Genomic DNA, 16,088 nt, shown 5'->3' on the forward strand with positions numbered 1-16,088 from the left:
TTAATTATTTATTCTGTTGTCCATGCAGTGAGGTTAAGGCTCACCTCGTATATTACATAGTGAGCGCTTAGTGCTGCTAGCGAAACCAAAATACTGACTTGCTGACGCAGACTACCCAAATATAGTGAATGCGAAAACCAGCGCTAATAATCGTGTCATTCATTTGAGTTTTTATATGGAATTGTTTTAGTGTTATTAAGTCATATTTTCAAAGTGAATTCATATTCGTGAGGTGTCCTTTTTACAAATTAACACCAAGTTTGCATTTTATTTGAAATTTTAAAACATGAATATCTAAATTTTAATTTAAGCATGTGTCTTGATTATACATGATTTTTATATTGAGAGTTATTCTCGTTTATACTCTGTTCAAAGTTTGAGCCTAAAACTGAAACTCTTTTGTACAACCTGCCATATTTGTAGTACCCATTATACCGGGCTTCGCGAAAATAAGTACGCAGAGCTGGGTTTCAATTGTGAAAAAGAGAAGTTTACACAAGCATTAAAAAAAAACCTTGTAGACGGTGGCAAGGTTTCGAACGGACGTGCTCCGAATTACAGTAGCCCAGCAAACACAAGTTTCTAACGCTAGAGAATATTGTAATTTTACATTAGAATTCTAATGTAGGTCTCTAATGCACTTTGAATCGAAAACTAGGTTAGAATTCGACTGTAGAACGATTCGAATAACACTAGAAATGCGATGTTATGATTATTGTCACAGTTATCGATTATTTGCACGATATGATCACTCATCCTCAGTGTCATACAAACAAAATAAAAATAGTGAAAAGTTGTGTGGAAATATTATAAGTTGCGAAATGAGTTTTTTTTATTTATAATAATAAGTACTTGAATCAAAAAAGTTAAATAAAAAGAAGATACAAAAATTTTAAGGACTACCTTTATATATAGAAGGCAATTTTTCCTTTAATACAGACATAGTCTTGTTGAATTTTGACTAAAAAACTTTAACAATAGCTCTTGTAAAAGAATTTTTGGATTTAAAACTATAAAGGTGGAGCGCAATCTTTCAATTTAAGGCAAACCATGTACTTGGGATTAACTAATTGATTATTTAAAATTTAAACACGCGCTCTACCTTTATAATTTTAAATCCCAAAATTCTTTTACAAGAGCTATTGTTAAAGTTTTTTAATTAAAAATCAACAAGACTATGTCTGTATTAAGGAAAAATTGCCTTCTATTTTTGGTCCATTTATATAAAGGTAGTTCTTAAATTTTTTTTATTATCTTTTTATTTTCAATTTTTTAGAACTGCCTGCAAATCTATATCAAAATTTTGCAAGCAAATTGCGCTTACAACTCAAAGTGTATATATGCTTTGTGTCAACGCTAAACAAATTATGTTGTTACCAGACTTTAAAATTTTCTAAAATCTGCTGACACAAAATTGTTATTCTAGTTGAGTTTCAGAGCTGTGAAACTAACCATAGTAATACACAATGCAAATACAAGACACAAACCCTTCTGGTGAAAAATGCCACTATGTCCAACAGATGTCGCTGGATGATGCACCACAGCCAAAAGGTAAATATGCAAATACAAGACACAAACCCTTCTGGTTATATGTATATGACCATTATATCCAGCAGATGTCGCCGTAATTCTCTTGGCCGGGGTGCATCACCCAGCGACATCTGTTGGATATAATGGCATTTAACCAGAAGGGTTTTTGTCTTGTATTTGCTTTGTGTATTGCTATGGTTGGTTTCACAGCTTTCAGCTATTCAATTTATACATCTAAAAATCGTGCACTGAGGGAAATGCTTGGGCTGCTTATCATTTATGCTATTGATAGCGACGTATTTCGTGCGATATCTATTTGGAATGGATCCACTATCAAATCTTACTTGCATCTAATAAAAAGTCATATCGCAATTTAAAAGTTTTTTTTTGCTGGGACCTTACTTTTTTATTTGTATAAGAAAAATATTTATGGACGGCACTGTACTACTTCATATTGGCGTGAGAGCAATATTAAAACTTGTTGACATGCTTTTTGGATTTAAAATTTCTTTATATTTCATATATTTGAATATTGCTGTGTAAATTTCATGACATGCCGTAGCCAAATGGTAGAGCACTGGGCTCATAGCCCATCCGAACAGGGTTCGAACCATGCTGAAGCCAAATGTCAAATTTAATTTTTTTTAAGAATGCCGAATTTATCAATAGTTAATTGATTTCTTACGCATACTTTGTTTGGATACCAGTTCAATACTGATTTATCATTCGTACAGTGATAGCATATCCATATTTACTGATGTGGAAGGATTAACAATTTTTATTTAATGTAGTATCAATAGTTGTGGGTGATCGAGCTATAGATTTCCCTCCGTGTGGTGAAAGTTGCGAACGGCTGAAAGGAGTTGGGCGTTTAAGGCCCAACTCCATGCGCGTCAAACTTACAGGCGTATGCGACTTTCACCACGATTTTTAGCTCTGTAGATTGAATAGCTAACAAACGAGGTGGAATTCTAGAACGCCTGCAACGCCCATGAGGCTATCCATGGAGTTCTGGCTTAACTCAACAAGCATAACAATTTTGTGCCGGCAGATTTTAGAAAATTTTTAAGTCTAGTAACAACATAATTTGTTTAGAGAATTACCTCTTGGCTGTGCTGCATCAACAACACTAATAGTTCATTCACCAGAACCCGTGATTCACTACTTTTTGGGTCATTGCTCCCAAAAATTCACTAAAGAAAATCAAGGTATAAGAAGCGTCATGATAAAGAATGGTGGGTTAAGCGGCTGATAGACGAACGAAAGTCCGAAATTAACTGCCTTGATCGGAATTAACTTGAAGATAATCCTCATAGTTAATTCCCAAGATTTAAGAGAATTAGGGGAATTTTCCTGACAACGCTGGCGAAAACAACAGAATTCCACCACGCATCATAACAAGAGAATTCCACCTCATTTCTCACCTACTTAATTTGTACAGCTGAAAATCGTGGTGAAATTCGCATACGCCTGAAAGTCTAAAAGAATTGTGGTGAAAGTCGCGTACGCCTAAAAGTATGCAAGGACGTGCATTGAGTTGGGCCTTCAACGAGATGGAATTCTACAACGCCTGCAACACTCAGGAGGCCAGCCATGAAGGTATGGCCTCATCTTCTAAATAGTTTGACTTGTGCGTTACGTAGCTCAAATTTTTTGATCAAACTTTATTTCAGGTTTCAAGTCTCTAGATATCCAGGAAGTTAGTTAAAAATCGATTGCAAGATTCCCAATTTAAAACTAGTTTTCTCAATGTCTCGATCCATGCGCTACCTAGCGAATTTTTTTTTTATCAAATGTTGCATTGTCACCGGGTTTTGACCCACGGCCCAAGTTTCAAGTCTCTTGCTCACCGGCAAGTTACTCCAAAATCGATCGCAAGATTCCCCTCGTTTTTAAGGGATTTGAAGTTATCTCAATTAGCACGCCACCTAGCGGAAGTTTGTTTTCTATAAATTCTATTGTCACCGGGTATCAAACTATGTGATAAGTTACAAGTCTCTAGGTAACCGGTAAAATAGTTAAAAATGGATTGAAAGATTCCCAAATTAAAATTATTTTTCCTAATATCTCGATCCATGCGCCAACTGGCGGAATTTTTTGATAAAATATTGCGTTGTCACCGGGTTCTGACTTACGGCTCAAGTTTCATATCTCCAGCTCACCGGGAAGTTACTCAAAAATCGATTGCAAGATTCTCCTTGTTTTTCAAGGATTTGTACTTATATCAGCGCGCCTCCTAGCGGAATTTTGTTTTATGTAATTTGTATTGTCACCAATATCTTATAATGTCTTAATATCTCGATCCATGCTCCATCTAGCGAAATTTTTTTGATCAAATATTGCATTGTCACCGGGTTCTGGCTCACGGCCCAAGTTTCAAGTCTCTAGCTCACCGGGAAGTTACTTAAAAATCGATCACAAGATTCCCTTCGTTTTTTCAGGGATTTTCATTTATCTCGATTCGTCTCCCACCTGGCGGCATTTTGTTTTCCACGAATTGTAGTACCATCGACTCGTAAACTATGTGCTAAGTTTCAAGTCTCTGGATCACCGAGAAGTTAGTAAAAGTCGATCGCAAAATTTCCATTTTAAAATTAATTTTCTGTATATCTGATTCCGTGCTCCACCTAGCGGATTTTTTTTCACTTACATTGGAATGCCCCAGATCTGAACTATGTTCTAAATATCAAATGTCTGGCTCAACGGGAAGTTACCGAAAAAGATTTTTCCGTGGGTCAAAAATTCGTATGTAAATGAGGGGACAAACATGAAAAGGACTTAATATAAAGGTAGTAAAAAGGAGGGCGAGCAGATTATTGAAGTGCTATTTGAATGACATGAAGAAACCCTTTTCTCGATATCGAGAACGAAGTTCCCTTTTTGTCGAGAATGCTATAATTCGCGACAGTTTCGCAAATCGTCCTCTAACCTTTTGCCTTAGGGAAATACATTAGAATTCGATTCGTGTTTTAATTGTTTTCTAACCTGAATGTTTTTTGGGAGAATGCTCTAGCCACTGAGCTATCAAACATATACAGACCAATTCTAAATATTCTCGCGGATTTTTTTATTCCCGCGGAAAAATTCCTCCAACTCTTTTCTCCTAGGGAGAAGAATAATTGGGGAATAGGAATTTCGAATTTTCGAAGTCAGCTGTTTTGTCAATTGAAATTTCGTTGCGCATTTCTTATTTTGTTTAAAAAATTTTAAAGTTTAATTATTGTTGCCAATTTGTTTGAAATTAAGAAATAAGGTATAAACAATGCACATTATTGCATTTCATGTGGTATTCACTGAAATGCGTAATGAATTGGTGCCACAGCAACATCAACAGAGGAGCATAAGAAGAAGACCGACGGGATAACACAAATCCGCCGGAGTTGCCTGCATTCATTCTGCAAAGCAATTTTCTGGCGGCCAAGTCGAGTTGAGTTCGCCTTTCGCCATATGCCAATCTATTTAAGCCTTCTTAAAAAATCCTTGCGTAATTTCTGGATGGCTGCATCAAATATGCGCAGAGCTCTTCCGTTGCTTGTGATATACTTTTCGACTTAAAATAAAGAATATTGTGGTTGTTGTTGTTGTTGTATTAACAGTGAGAATATTGTGGTAGAATGTAAATACATATTGTTACGAATATTAGCAAAACTAAGGAGTGCTGACAGCTCTAAGCCGATCTAAGCAGTGACGTGAATGCACATCAATAATTCAATCATTATGTATCTACAAAAACGAATAAATAATTGCGTCTACACATATGTACACATATGTACACATTCCGACGAGCAACATTTACATACAAGGCAGCAAGAGATGAGATGTCACACACCGATGAATTTACTTATACGCTTATGTGTGTGCGGGAGACTGTAAACTGCAAACACATGCATATACCTTATCTGAGTTGTCACAAGAGAGAGCAATAATTTGTGCACGTAGTTGTGGCTGGCGATTTTGTAGCCGAAACAACTAGTAACTTCTGGAAATCGAAGAGCCTAGAAATATGCAGCGTAAACTATAAAAGCAGTGCAGGCGAGTAAGAAGTAATTCAGTTTGATTTGAGTTGATCAGCAATTACGACTAAGAAGATATCTAGCGAGCAATACCAGTATTATTTTGATTAGTGGAGTTTCATTTGAGCTATCAGTTTGGTTATTAAGCTATTCGTTGCACAGTTTGAGTGTTATTGTGAAGCATTTTAATAAAGGCCATTTTTCCATTATTCAATATTGGAGTTATTTATTCAACAGTTTAGCGATACGAACCTAGCAAAAGGGGCAAATAAGAGGATTTGCAAGTAAAATCGTTACAATTGGTGTCAGAAGAGGAATTGTTGAATAAATTCCGGAGGACAACAAGGACATGGCAAAGTTAAGTGAATTGAAGATCCCGCAACTGAAGAAGGAGTTGGAGAGCCGTGGATTGAATACAAGCGGCGTTAAACTCGAACTTCAGGCACGGCTACGAGAAGCAATGGAAGCAGAAGGAATTGATGTGGAAGAGCATGTCTTTCATCTTGATGGCGAGGAGACAACAAAAATTGAAGAGAAGAACGAAACACCGCAGACGGTTACCAGTACAGATTTGAACATGATTTTAGCTGCAATATCTGCTCAAACATCGACAGTGTCATCTCAACTGGCAGAACAGCAGACATATATGGAATCGCAGGAGAACCGTATAACATCCAAGATGGAAGAACAGAAGACATATATGGCATCACAACTAGAATCGCAGGAGAACCGTATAACATCCAAGATGGAAGAACAGAAGACATATATGGCATCACAACTAGAATCGCAGGAGACACTTTTAACATCCAAGATGGAAGCACAAGAGGCACGTATAACAGAAATATCATCACAAATATCCACAAATATGTCATCACAGCTGGAAGAACAAAAGACATATATGGCAACCCAACTGAAAGAACAAGAGGCACGCATAACAGTACAACTAGAAGCACAAGAGGCGCGTATATCATCAAAACTCGAAGCGCGCATGGACGAAAAAATAATGCAGTTTGAAGAAAAATTCGAGGCAGAGGTGGATGCGTTGAGAGGTCGTATACAGGAATTGCAACTTAATCGGCCGGCTGCTTCAGCGAGTAATACAAAGGTAAAAACTCCATCTTTTGACGGTTCTGTTCCTTTTCAGGTCTTTAAGCTACAGTTTGAGAAGACCGCAGCAGTGAACAACTGGAATGTGGAAGATAAAGTTGCTGCATTGTTCATGGCGTTGAAAGGGCCTGCAGCTGAGATTTTACAAACCATTCCAGAGGGCGAACGGAACTGTTATGAAGCATTGATGGACGCTCTAGAGAGACGATACGGAATTGAGCATAGGAGACAGATATACCAAATGGAGTTGCTGAACCGCTTCCAGAGGCCTGGTGAAACATTGCAAGAGTTTGCGTCGGATATTGAAAGGCTAGCACATCTCGCAAATGCGGACGCACCCGTGGAATACACCGAGAGGGTAAAAATCCAGAGTTTTATAAATGGCATACGGGACGTGGAAACGAAGCGAGCTACATACGCAAACCCAAAGCTCACATTTGCTGAAACGGTATCACATGCATTGACTCAGGAAACTGCCTCCCTATTAAGTAAACCAGCATATAAAGCACGCCGTGTGGAAGTAGAAAGGCCAGAGTGGGTAGAAACAATTTTGGAAGCACTGAAGGGATCTCAACAGAAGAATGCCGGAGTTATTAAATGTTTCAAGTGCGGCAACCCAGGTCACATTGCACGTCATTGCGATCTTGGTCCTAATAGTTGCAACAATGTGGGTGGCCATAAACGCAAAGCTGGAGGAGATGAGCAAGAGCGAGTAAGAGGTAGAGAGCTAGACCGGGCTATTGAATGTCCTGTGATATCTGTGTCGCAAATTGGAGGGAAATCAAGCAGTCTTACCGTCAGAGGGAATGTGGATGGCAAGGAGCGTGTACTGACTGTAGATACGGGCGCATCTCATTCCTTGATCCGATCTGATTTGGTTAACAGGAAAGTAAAGCGGTTACCTGGAGCAAGGTTGCGTACGGTCACTGGCGAGTATAATCAAGTCCAGGGAGAAGTAATATGTGAAGTCTTAATTGGGAAGGTCATGGTTTTACACAAATTCGTTGTGGCGGAGATTGTCGATGAAGTTATATTGGGAGTGGATTTCTTGGTTGACCATGACATCAAGATCGATATGCGGAGAAGGGCGATGCATTATAAGAACCAGGATGTGCCAATTAACTTCAGTTTGGAAAAAGGTTTCAGCAGTAATAGAGTACTGGTGGAGAAAAGTCGACAAAGGCCACGAAAGTCAAAGGTAAAGGTTGATGAAACGAATGGGCCAAATAAATCAAAATAAAAGTACCTGCGAGAGAAACACTGGCATTGACAAAACCTAAAAGACGTAGGAAAATGAAGCAACGAATTTTCGAGAAGGAATGCGAGGGTAGTTTCAATCCAGAGCGCACTACTGTGGGGAAACGTGGGAACGATACTGATTATGCAAAGCAAATCCGTCCAGCGCAAGCTCTACAAAGTAGTTCTTCATTGGCCAAGCAACAGAGTGCGAGAGAACGATCCAGAATAATGAGTAGTAAGATGGAACAGAGGTACGACAGGGAAAATAATTCGGAAGGTTTCCGGAATGGAGATTTGGTACTGTTAAACAACCCTCACCGGCGGAAAGGTGTCCCAGCCCAATTTCGGTGCAGTTGGGAAGGCCCGTACAAGATTGTGAAGAAGCTCAGTGATACCATCTACCGCATACAAAGCATTGAGAAACCACGGAGTAGAAGAGTGGTACATTTGGCGATGCTAGCAGCGTTTAGATCGAGAGATTTGTCTGATCGGGACGATCAGACTTAGGTGGAGGGCAGTGTTACGAATATTAGCAAAACTAAGGAGTGCTGACAGCTCTAAGCCGATCTAAGCAGTGACGTGAATGCACATCAATAATTCAATCATTATGTATCTACAAAAACGAATAAATAATTGCGTCTACACATATGTACACATATGTACACATTCCGACGAGCAACATTTACATACAAGGCAGCAAGAGATGAGATGTCACACACCGATGAATTTACTTATACGCTTATGTGTGTGCGGGAGACTGTAAACTGCAAACACATGCATATACCTTATCTGAGTTGTCACAAGAGAGAGCAATAATTTGTGCACGTAGTTGTGGCTGGCGATTTTGTAGCCGAAACAACTAGTAACTTCTGGAAATCGAAGAGACTAGAAATATGCAGCGTAAACTATAAAAGCAGTGCAGGCGAGTAAGAAGTAATTCAGTTTGATTTGAGTTGATCAGCAATTACGACTAAGAAGATATCTAGCGAGCAATACCAGTATTATTTTGATTAGTGGAGTTTCATTTGAGCTATCAGTTTGGTTATTAAGCTATTCGTTGCACAGTTTGAGTGTTATTGTGAAGCATTTTAATAAAGGCCATTTTTCCATTATTCAATATTGGAGTTATTTATTCAACAGTTTAGCGATACGAACCTAGCAAAAGGGGCAAATAAGAGGATTTGCAAGTAAAATCGTTACAATATCTTAGCACAAATTTGTACAAATAAGTGTTCTTTCTTAAAATAACCAATTTCCTTTAACTATTTTGCTGCATTCCCTTTAATTTAACTAGTGAAAAAACTCCTATGAAATGGCAGAGAAATCTCCCTCTCCCTCACATTCATAATACCTACTTTTCTCCCATAACCGGTTTCCGCTTTTTCGAACATTGTTCAGAATAGGAGGAGAGGGAGAAGTGAAAAAACTCACAAGGAATTTTTATTTGGAATACGAGGAATGGGAGAAGGGAAAAAACTCGCACGGAATTTTCGTTTAGAATTGGGCTGATAATAAAACCGTATATTTATATCAAAATGGTTCGAAAAATGATGTACATATGATGATAATAATGTATGTTAATAAATGAAATTTTTTATTTTAAATTCTCATTCACAAGTTTAAAATCATGGGTTTTCTAATTATTTGTTTCCGATCAGTTTAATTCATATGATTTTTTATTCTAAAGAAGCTGGTCTGATCTTATTTATGGGGTGTGCGAATAAAAGAAAGTTGTTTCCACCTTGCAGTGCAACGTTTCGCTAAGTTTTTCTTTGCATCTTCTGGGGGCGGGACTGCGATTTTTATTTGAAAAAAAAAAAAAAAAAATTACAAAAACAACATTACACGACTCTACAAAAAAAATTTTGTTATTTGTCCTAAAGTTTATTTCATGATTTTCTGTCTTATTATAAACAAAGACGAAAAGAAAATACCTTTTTCGGTACAAATTTTGCTTTCGTAATAGTTATAGTAACAATACTCATGGAGCTAGAGGTTTTTTGTACTAATCTAGAATAACCCAAAAGTGTAAATATGAAGCTGATCCTTTTTTAATATATGTGGGAAATTTATTAAAGTTCGAGATATAAAATATGAATTAAATATATCTCTCATCCTCTGTGAAGCCTGTGAAGCATATTTTGGCTGTCTTGTTTGGAATCAATACAAGACATGGGCTCCACATTAGGGTTGAGTGAATTTATTTTTTTTCGAAATCGCTTTTGGCTGACCTCCAGGAAGTTGTCTTTCTAGACCAGAAATAAGGTTGAAAATTGTTATTTCACTCATCGTATGTTTAGAGGTGCCCCAACGCAACTAAACTTTGAAAAAAACAGTAGGTAAAATTTTTTTTTGTTTTTTTTTTGTCATTGATTTACTTTCGCTTGTTGTTATTGTGCTCATTGATTTCAAAGCCTACTGATTTTCATGGCCTACTATGTGCCTGTAAAACTCTTACTTATACACTTGATTAGAAACATACTATTATCAACAAAAAACTGTAAAACACCATTTAAAATTGTTCGTTTTTAGTTATAATATGTAATTTTACTAAAGTAATGTATATTAAAAAATCGCGATTATTTTGCTCAACTTCTTGGCTCTTCTATTTGGTGGTTTTGGTTAACTCTTATAAAGTCAACATTTTATTGCTAGGCTATTACAAAAAAAAAATCCATCCTACTCCACATGTTGCTTGTAGTTATTGTAAAAGATGTTTGGAAGGTAAGCAAATTTTATTTAAATAGTAAATTAAATAAAGTAGATATATTGATTTCTCTTTCTATATTTAAGGTTGGTATCGAGGTGAGAAAAGATCTATGAAATTTGCAACACCAAGAATCTGGCGAGAACTAAAAGACCACGTTAAAGACTGCTAATTTTGCATTGTGAATCCGAGTAAGAGACGTAGAGGTAAAAATGCAAAACTTGTCGAATATCCTAATCTTGAATCTTCTTCTGCTTCAGTCGCAAACGATCTTACACGACCAGTACCAGAGCCACCGAAAAAATTTATGGATCATCTCTTAGTTCTTATAAAAGTAATGCCGCTGAGGAGCTTTTGCCGACACCAGAACAACCAAAACATAATTTCATCACTACTGAAGATTTTAATGATTTGATTAGAGATTTAAATTTACCAAAAAGTAAAGCAGAGCTTTTAGGCTCTTCTTCGAACAACGTTATCAAGGCCAATATAATGAAAACATTATGGGAGACTATGTTTGGGGTTTATTGAGAGATACTACCTATGAAAATAAAAGAAAAAGTAAAAGTGTACACTTCTAAATCATTTTCAACTTTTTTGTAAGTTACTTCGATATTAAAACTTAATAAAAATATTTATTTGAATTGTTTAATTTTCAAGCAAAAATTTAAACCGAAGATTTTGAAAAACTTCGTTCCAGCGAAATTTTTTCTTGCCTTATATTTTCTTCGTCAAATTACGACCTAAAGAATTGAAATTTAATGCCTTGAAGTCAAAGTCAAATTTTGTGTTGACACGTGTTATTAATAACCACTGTTGGAAACATTTACATGTACTTACACTTGAAATGGTGGATTCTTACATTAATAAAAAGAAAGAATTTTGAACAAAAAATACTTAAAAACAAACACTGTCGATACCATCGTTAGTGGTACATTTGTCATAGTCCAATAAAACTATAAACATAACAGGTATGTCGCGGAAATTTCGTCTGTATCTTCTTTTTTGTTCACTGTTTTTTCTCTTTTTTTGCATAATTCGTAGGACCTAACGTGTAAGTGGCATTTTCTTTTCTTTCTCTATATATTATTTGCGCATTTTTAAAATCATCTGCGTAAATATTTAGTATTGCATGTTGTGATAACGCTGTAGCTTGTCTTTGTGTTCTTATATCAGCTTCGTGTTCTCATAGTTTTGAATATAAAGTTCGTTTGGTTGTTCCGATATACATATACTTTGTTGCATTCTTCTTTCTTATTACCCTTACATGCTATTTAATATACAACGTTACTTTTTTGTTGCTGGTATATCGCATTTTTAGTTTTGGAAAAGCACGCTCCTAACGTGCAGTTGCATTTGTATGCCAGGCTTATATTAGGGTTTTTGATAATGGCATGCGCAAAGTTTTCTGAAAGCCTGTGTTGAGATTTGTTTAGGATACTATTTATTTCTGTTAATTTTATTTTAATATATTGTATGTTAAGTGAGCAGGATCATTTTCCCAGAAGAGTCTATAAATTTCTTTTAAGCTCGGATGAGTATAAACCTCTAATTTTAAATTTTTGAATTTTTTTTGCTTTTGTTTTAAAACAATTTTCAGATTTTAGACTTATTGTTAAAATAAGTTTGAAATTAAAACCGAATAAAATTAAAAAGAAACACAGTAGTATATTGAGATATCTAGTTCCAAAAAGTGCTTAAACCGATGAACGGTTTTAAATTTAGAAAACAATTTCTAACCGTGTATTTAGATTACATATTACGTATCTAGATTATTTGCATGTAAATATGTATTGTATGTCTTGCAATACATATATACAAAAAGGAGGATTAAATCAACGCAACTTTTAAATTCAACATCAAATATGTAGAAAAATCAGGTACAATTTGTTTATCTGTTGCATACTGGCTTTGTGATGCGCTTGCCTATATTAGGTGTGCTGGTTTGACTGGTACGATTGCGGTCATCATAAATGACCAAGAGTCTGTCCAAGGCAGTCGGTTCTATGTACCGGAGCGACTCGGGATTCTTCCCGACCAAGGACTGTCATTTCAGTGTAACCCCATTTAATTTGTTGCGTCCCTCCCACAAATTGTCATCCTCCCAGCAGCTCCTTGCAGCAGGAGTGCTCCATATTCTCTTGCTCCGGGAAGGTATCGAATCCAATCCGGGTGTGTATCCTGACCCCGGTCCTGAAAAATGGTTTTGCTGCATCTGCCGGAAAAGAATCTTTTTAGGACGGTCATACTCTCTTCAGTGTGTCTCGTGTAAGGGATGGTTGAATCGGACAGGTTGTTCTGGGCTTGATCCCAAAACCCGACGTCCACGTAACTTTTATAAATCTTTTGTGGCTCCTTGCTGTTCACGCCCAAGGGCGTCCCATAGCCTACGCCTTGGCGCCCCCACTACCTTCCAGCAGCCCCGCTGCTCAGCAAGCCACAACAAGTACCCGCTGCTGCTCGCGCCCCACGGCGCCAACAACTCAAACAGCTGCTAACACTCATAACTACTACCTTCGTAGTAGAGTCGGTAGCAATGCTGAGCATCAGCCCCTGCCCCGTATTCCCCCCCCCCCCCCCCCCCCTCTTCCGGCAGCAATCGAGTAGGTCAGGGAAACAGACTCGTAGTCCCTACCTCCGTTTGCACCGTCTGCCAGCACAGAATTTATAGGTTTGCGACATCCGCTCAATGCAGCTCCTGCCTTGGGTGGTGCCACTTTCCTAGATGTTCTGGTCTCCGCGACGGCAACCCCTCGACGGGTTTCATCGCGCCATGTTGCCAGGTCGCAAACCCAAATCATCCGGGTACCCCAATGCTTGCCCAAGGGCGCCCATTCCCAAGGCCACAACAGCAATTGCGTCCTGGCCTTCCTCAACCCAGGCGTAGTCACCCGTCACTTACCCCCAGAGTGGCGACGTCTCCCCCTATGCACTTCAGAATTCTGCAGTTAAACTGTAATGGACTAACTGGGAAGATTACAGAGATAGTCGATTTCATGAAGCGGCACAACATCCGTATTGCTGCGATTCAAAGACTAAACTCACAGCAAGATCTGTATTGCAGACCTGCTCTGGGTATAATGTCCACAGAAAAGATCGCGAGAGGCGGAAATGGAGGCGGCCTCGCGTTTATCATACACCACTCTGTGCAATATTATATATTTGATCCTGGCATCGACCGCAGGGACAATGTCTTAGAACGCCAAGGCCTATCTGTCCGGTCAGGCGAGGCAAACCTAGAAATCATCAGCATCTACATCCCTCCTGCCACCTGTTGCTCCCGTGGATACCGCCCTAATATCAAAGCCTTACTCACTGGCAACAATCGCATTATCTTAGGCGATTTCAATGCCCATCACGATCTATGGCATTCAAATTTGCGGGCGGACAGTAGGGGTGAGATGTTGGTGGATCAAATAGAAGAAACGACGTTCTGCGCAATAAACGGAGACGCCCCCACACGTATGGTAGGAAGCTGCCACAGTTCGCCAGATATCTCAATCGTGAGCGCAGAACTCGTAAACTGCGTCAACTGGCAGCCGATGGTAACATTGGCATCCGACCACCTGCCTATACTTATTTCGCTCGAGCGTACCGCCGACTTCATCGTCACCGAAAAACGCACTTTCATAAACTTCAAAAAAGGAAAGTGGGAAGAATATAAATCTTATACAGACAACCTCTTCGCTGTCCTCCCTATCCCGACTGATGCCCGCCAAGGGGAGCGTGCCTTCTGCAAGGTCATTGAATCCGCCTCGGCACGTTTCATTCCCGGCGGGAGAATTCCCGAAATCCGGCCCACTTCCCGGCGGAGGCCGCAAACTTAGCGAGACAACGTGACCTTATAAGACAGCTTGATCCAGGCGACCCCCAAATAAGGGATATAAACCAACGCATCAGATTGCTTGTGAATGAACACAGGCGGGCGAAATGGGAGGAGCACCTAAGAGGTTATGACCTCTCTACCGGTGTGGGTAAACTTTGGTCCACCATAAAGTCCCTATCGAATCCGACTAAGCACAAAGACAAAGTTGCCATCGCCTTTGGCGACAAAATGCGCGAGCGCTTTCTGCCGACAATATATAATGCATTCTACGGTCGACAAAGATAGACGGAGGGCCAACAGACACGCACATAAACACAAATTCAGCGCGTCACCAATCACCATCACCGCTAAAGAGGTTGAGGACGCCATTGGTCGCGCTAAACCATCCAAAGCAGTGGGCCCACACGGCATAGCCATGCCGATGCTTAAAAGCCTAGGGAAAGAGGGTTTCAAATATTTAGCGCATGTCTTCAACCTGTCTCTTTGCACCTTTGTCATACCCGCGAAATGGAAAATGGCAAAGGTGGTCCCGCTACTAAAACCTGGTAAACCAGCTAACATAGGAGAGTCGTATCGTCCGATATCTCTCCTATCGCCAGTAGCAAAGACGCTTGAAGCCATTTTGCTCCCTTATTTCCAAGCAAATTTGCAGCTAGCCTGTCATCAGCATGGTTTCAGAAAACTCCATAGCACTACCACCGCGCTAAATGCCATTAGCACCCAGATAAATTACGGTTTAAATCAAAACCTCCACCATAGAACAGTACTCGTAGCGCTAGACCTATCAAAAGCTTTTGATACGGTCAACCATGGGTCGTTACTGCAAGACCTGGAAGGGTCTACCCTTCCCCCATGTCTTAAAAGGTGGACCGCAAATTATCTGGGTAGTCGGCAGGCATCGGTGCAATTTAGAAACGAAACATCAAAACCAAGGAGAATTAAACAAGGGGTGCCACAGGGTGGTGTCCTATCCCCACTTTTGTTTAATTTCTACATATCTAAGCTACCTTCACCACCGGAAGGAGTCACAATCGTTTCCTACGCCGATGACTGCACAATAATGGCCACACGCCCAGGCCCACAGATCGATGAGCTATGCAAGAAAATAAACGACTACCTCCCTGATCTCTCCAGTTTTTGCGCCTCGCGAAACCTGGCATTATCACCGACTAAATCTTTCGCGACCTTATTTACAACATGGACGTCCCAAATGTCGACCATTTTGGACATCCACGTCGATGGCACTACGCTACCGAGCCGTAACAAAATCCTCAAATCCCTCGCTGGCAGTACCTGGGGAAAAGATAAAGAAACGATCATGACTACATATAAAGCAATTAGCCAGCCGATTACGTGCTACGTGTCACCCATATGGTCGCAAAGCCTAAAAATTACCCGCTGGAAGAAGCTATAGGTCTGCCAAAATACTGCTTTCAGAATTGCCACGGGCTGTCTTCTTATGTCCCCAGAACACCATCTGCATAATGAGGCGAGAATACTCCCCATCAGGGAGAGAAATGAGATGCTGACCAAACGGTTCCTGTTGAATACCCAGAAACCTGAGCATCCCAACAGACATGTTGTTGTTGTTGTTGTAGCAATGCTCGCCCCACCTAATAGCCGCGACCGATCACAAATTGTCATCAATATCCTCTAACGGGAGTCC

General features: G+C 39.3%; 1 protein-coding gene across 4 annotated transcripts in view; it reads left to right on the forward strand.

Moving 5' to 3' along the window:
• The window catches only part of Cand1 (Cullin-associated and neddylation-dissociated 1), a 484,840-nt gene that overhangs the window by 153,856 nt on the left and 314,896 nt on the right, over positions 1-16,088 (forward strand). The gene's annotated exons all lie outside the window — the stretch shown is intronic.

The sequence above is a fragment of the Eurosta solidaginis genome, chromosome 2 (genome assembly GCF_040869045.1).
Source record: "Eurosta solidaginis isolate ZX-2024a chromosome 2, ASM4086904v1, whole genome shotgun sequence".
Lineage (NCBI taxonomy): Eukaryota > Metazoa > Arthropoda > Insecta > Diptera > Tephritidae > Eurosta > Eurosta solidaginis.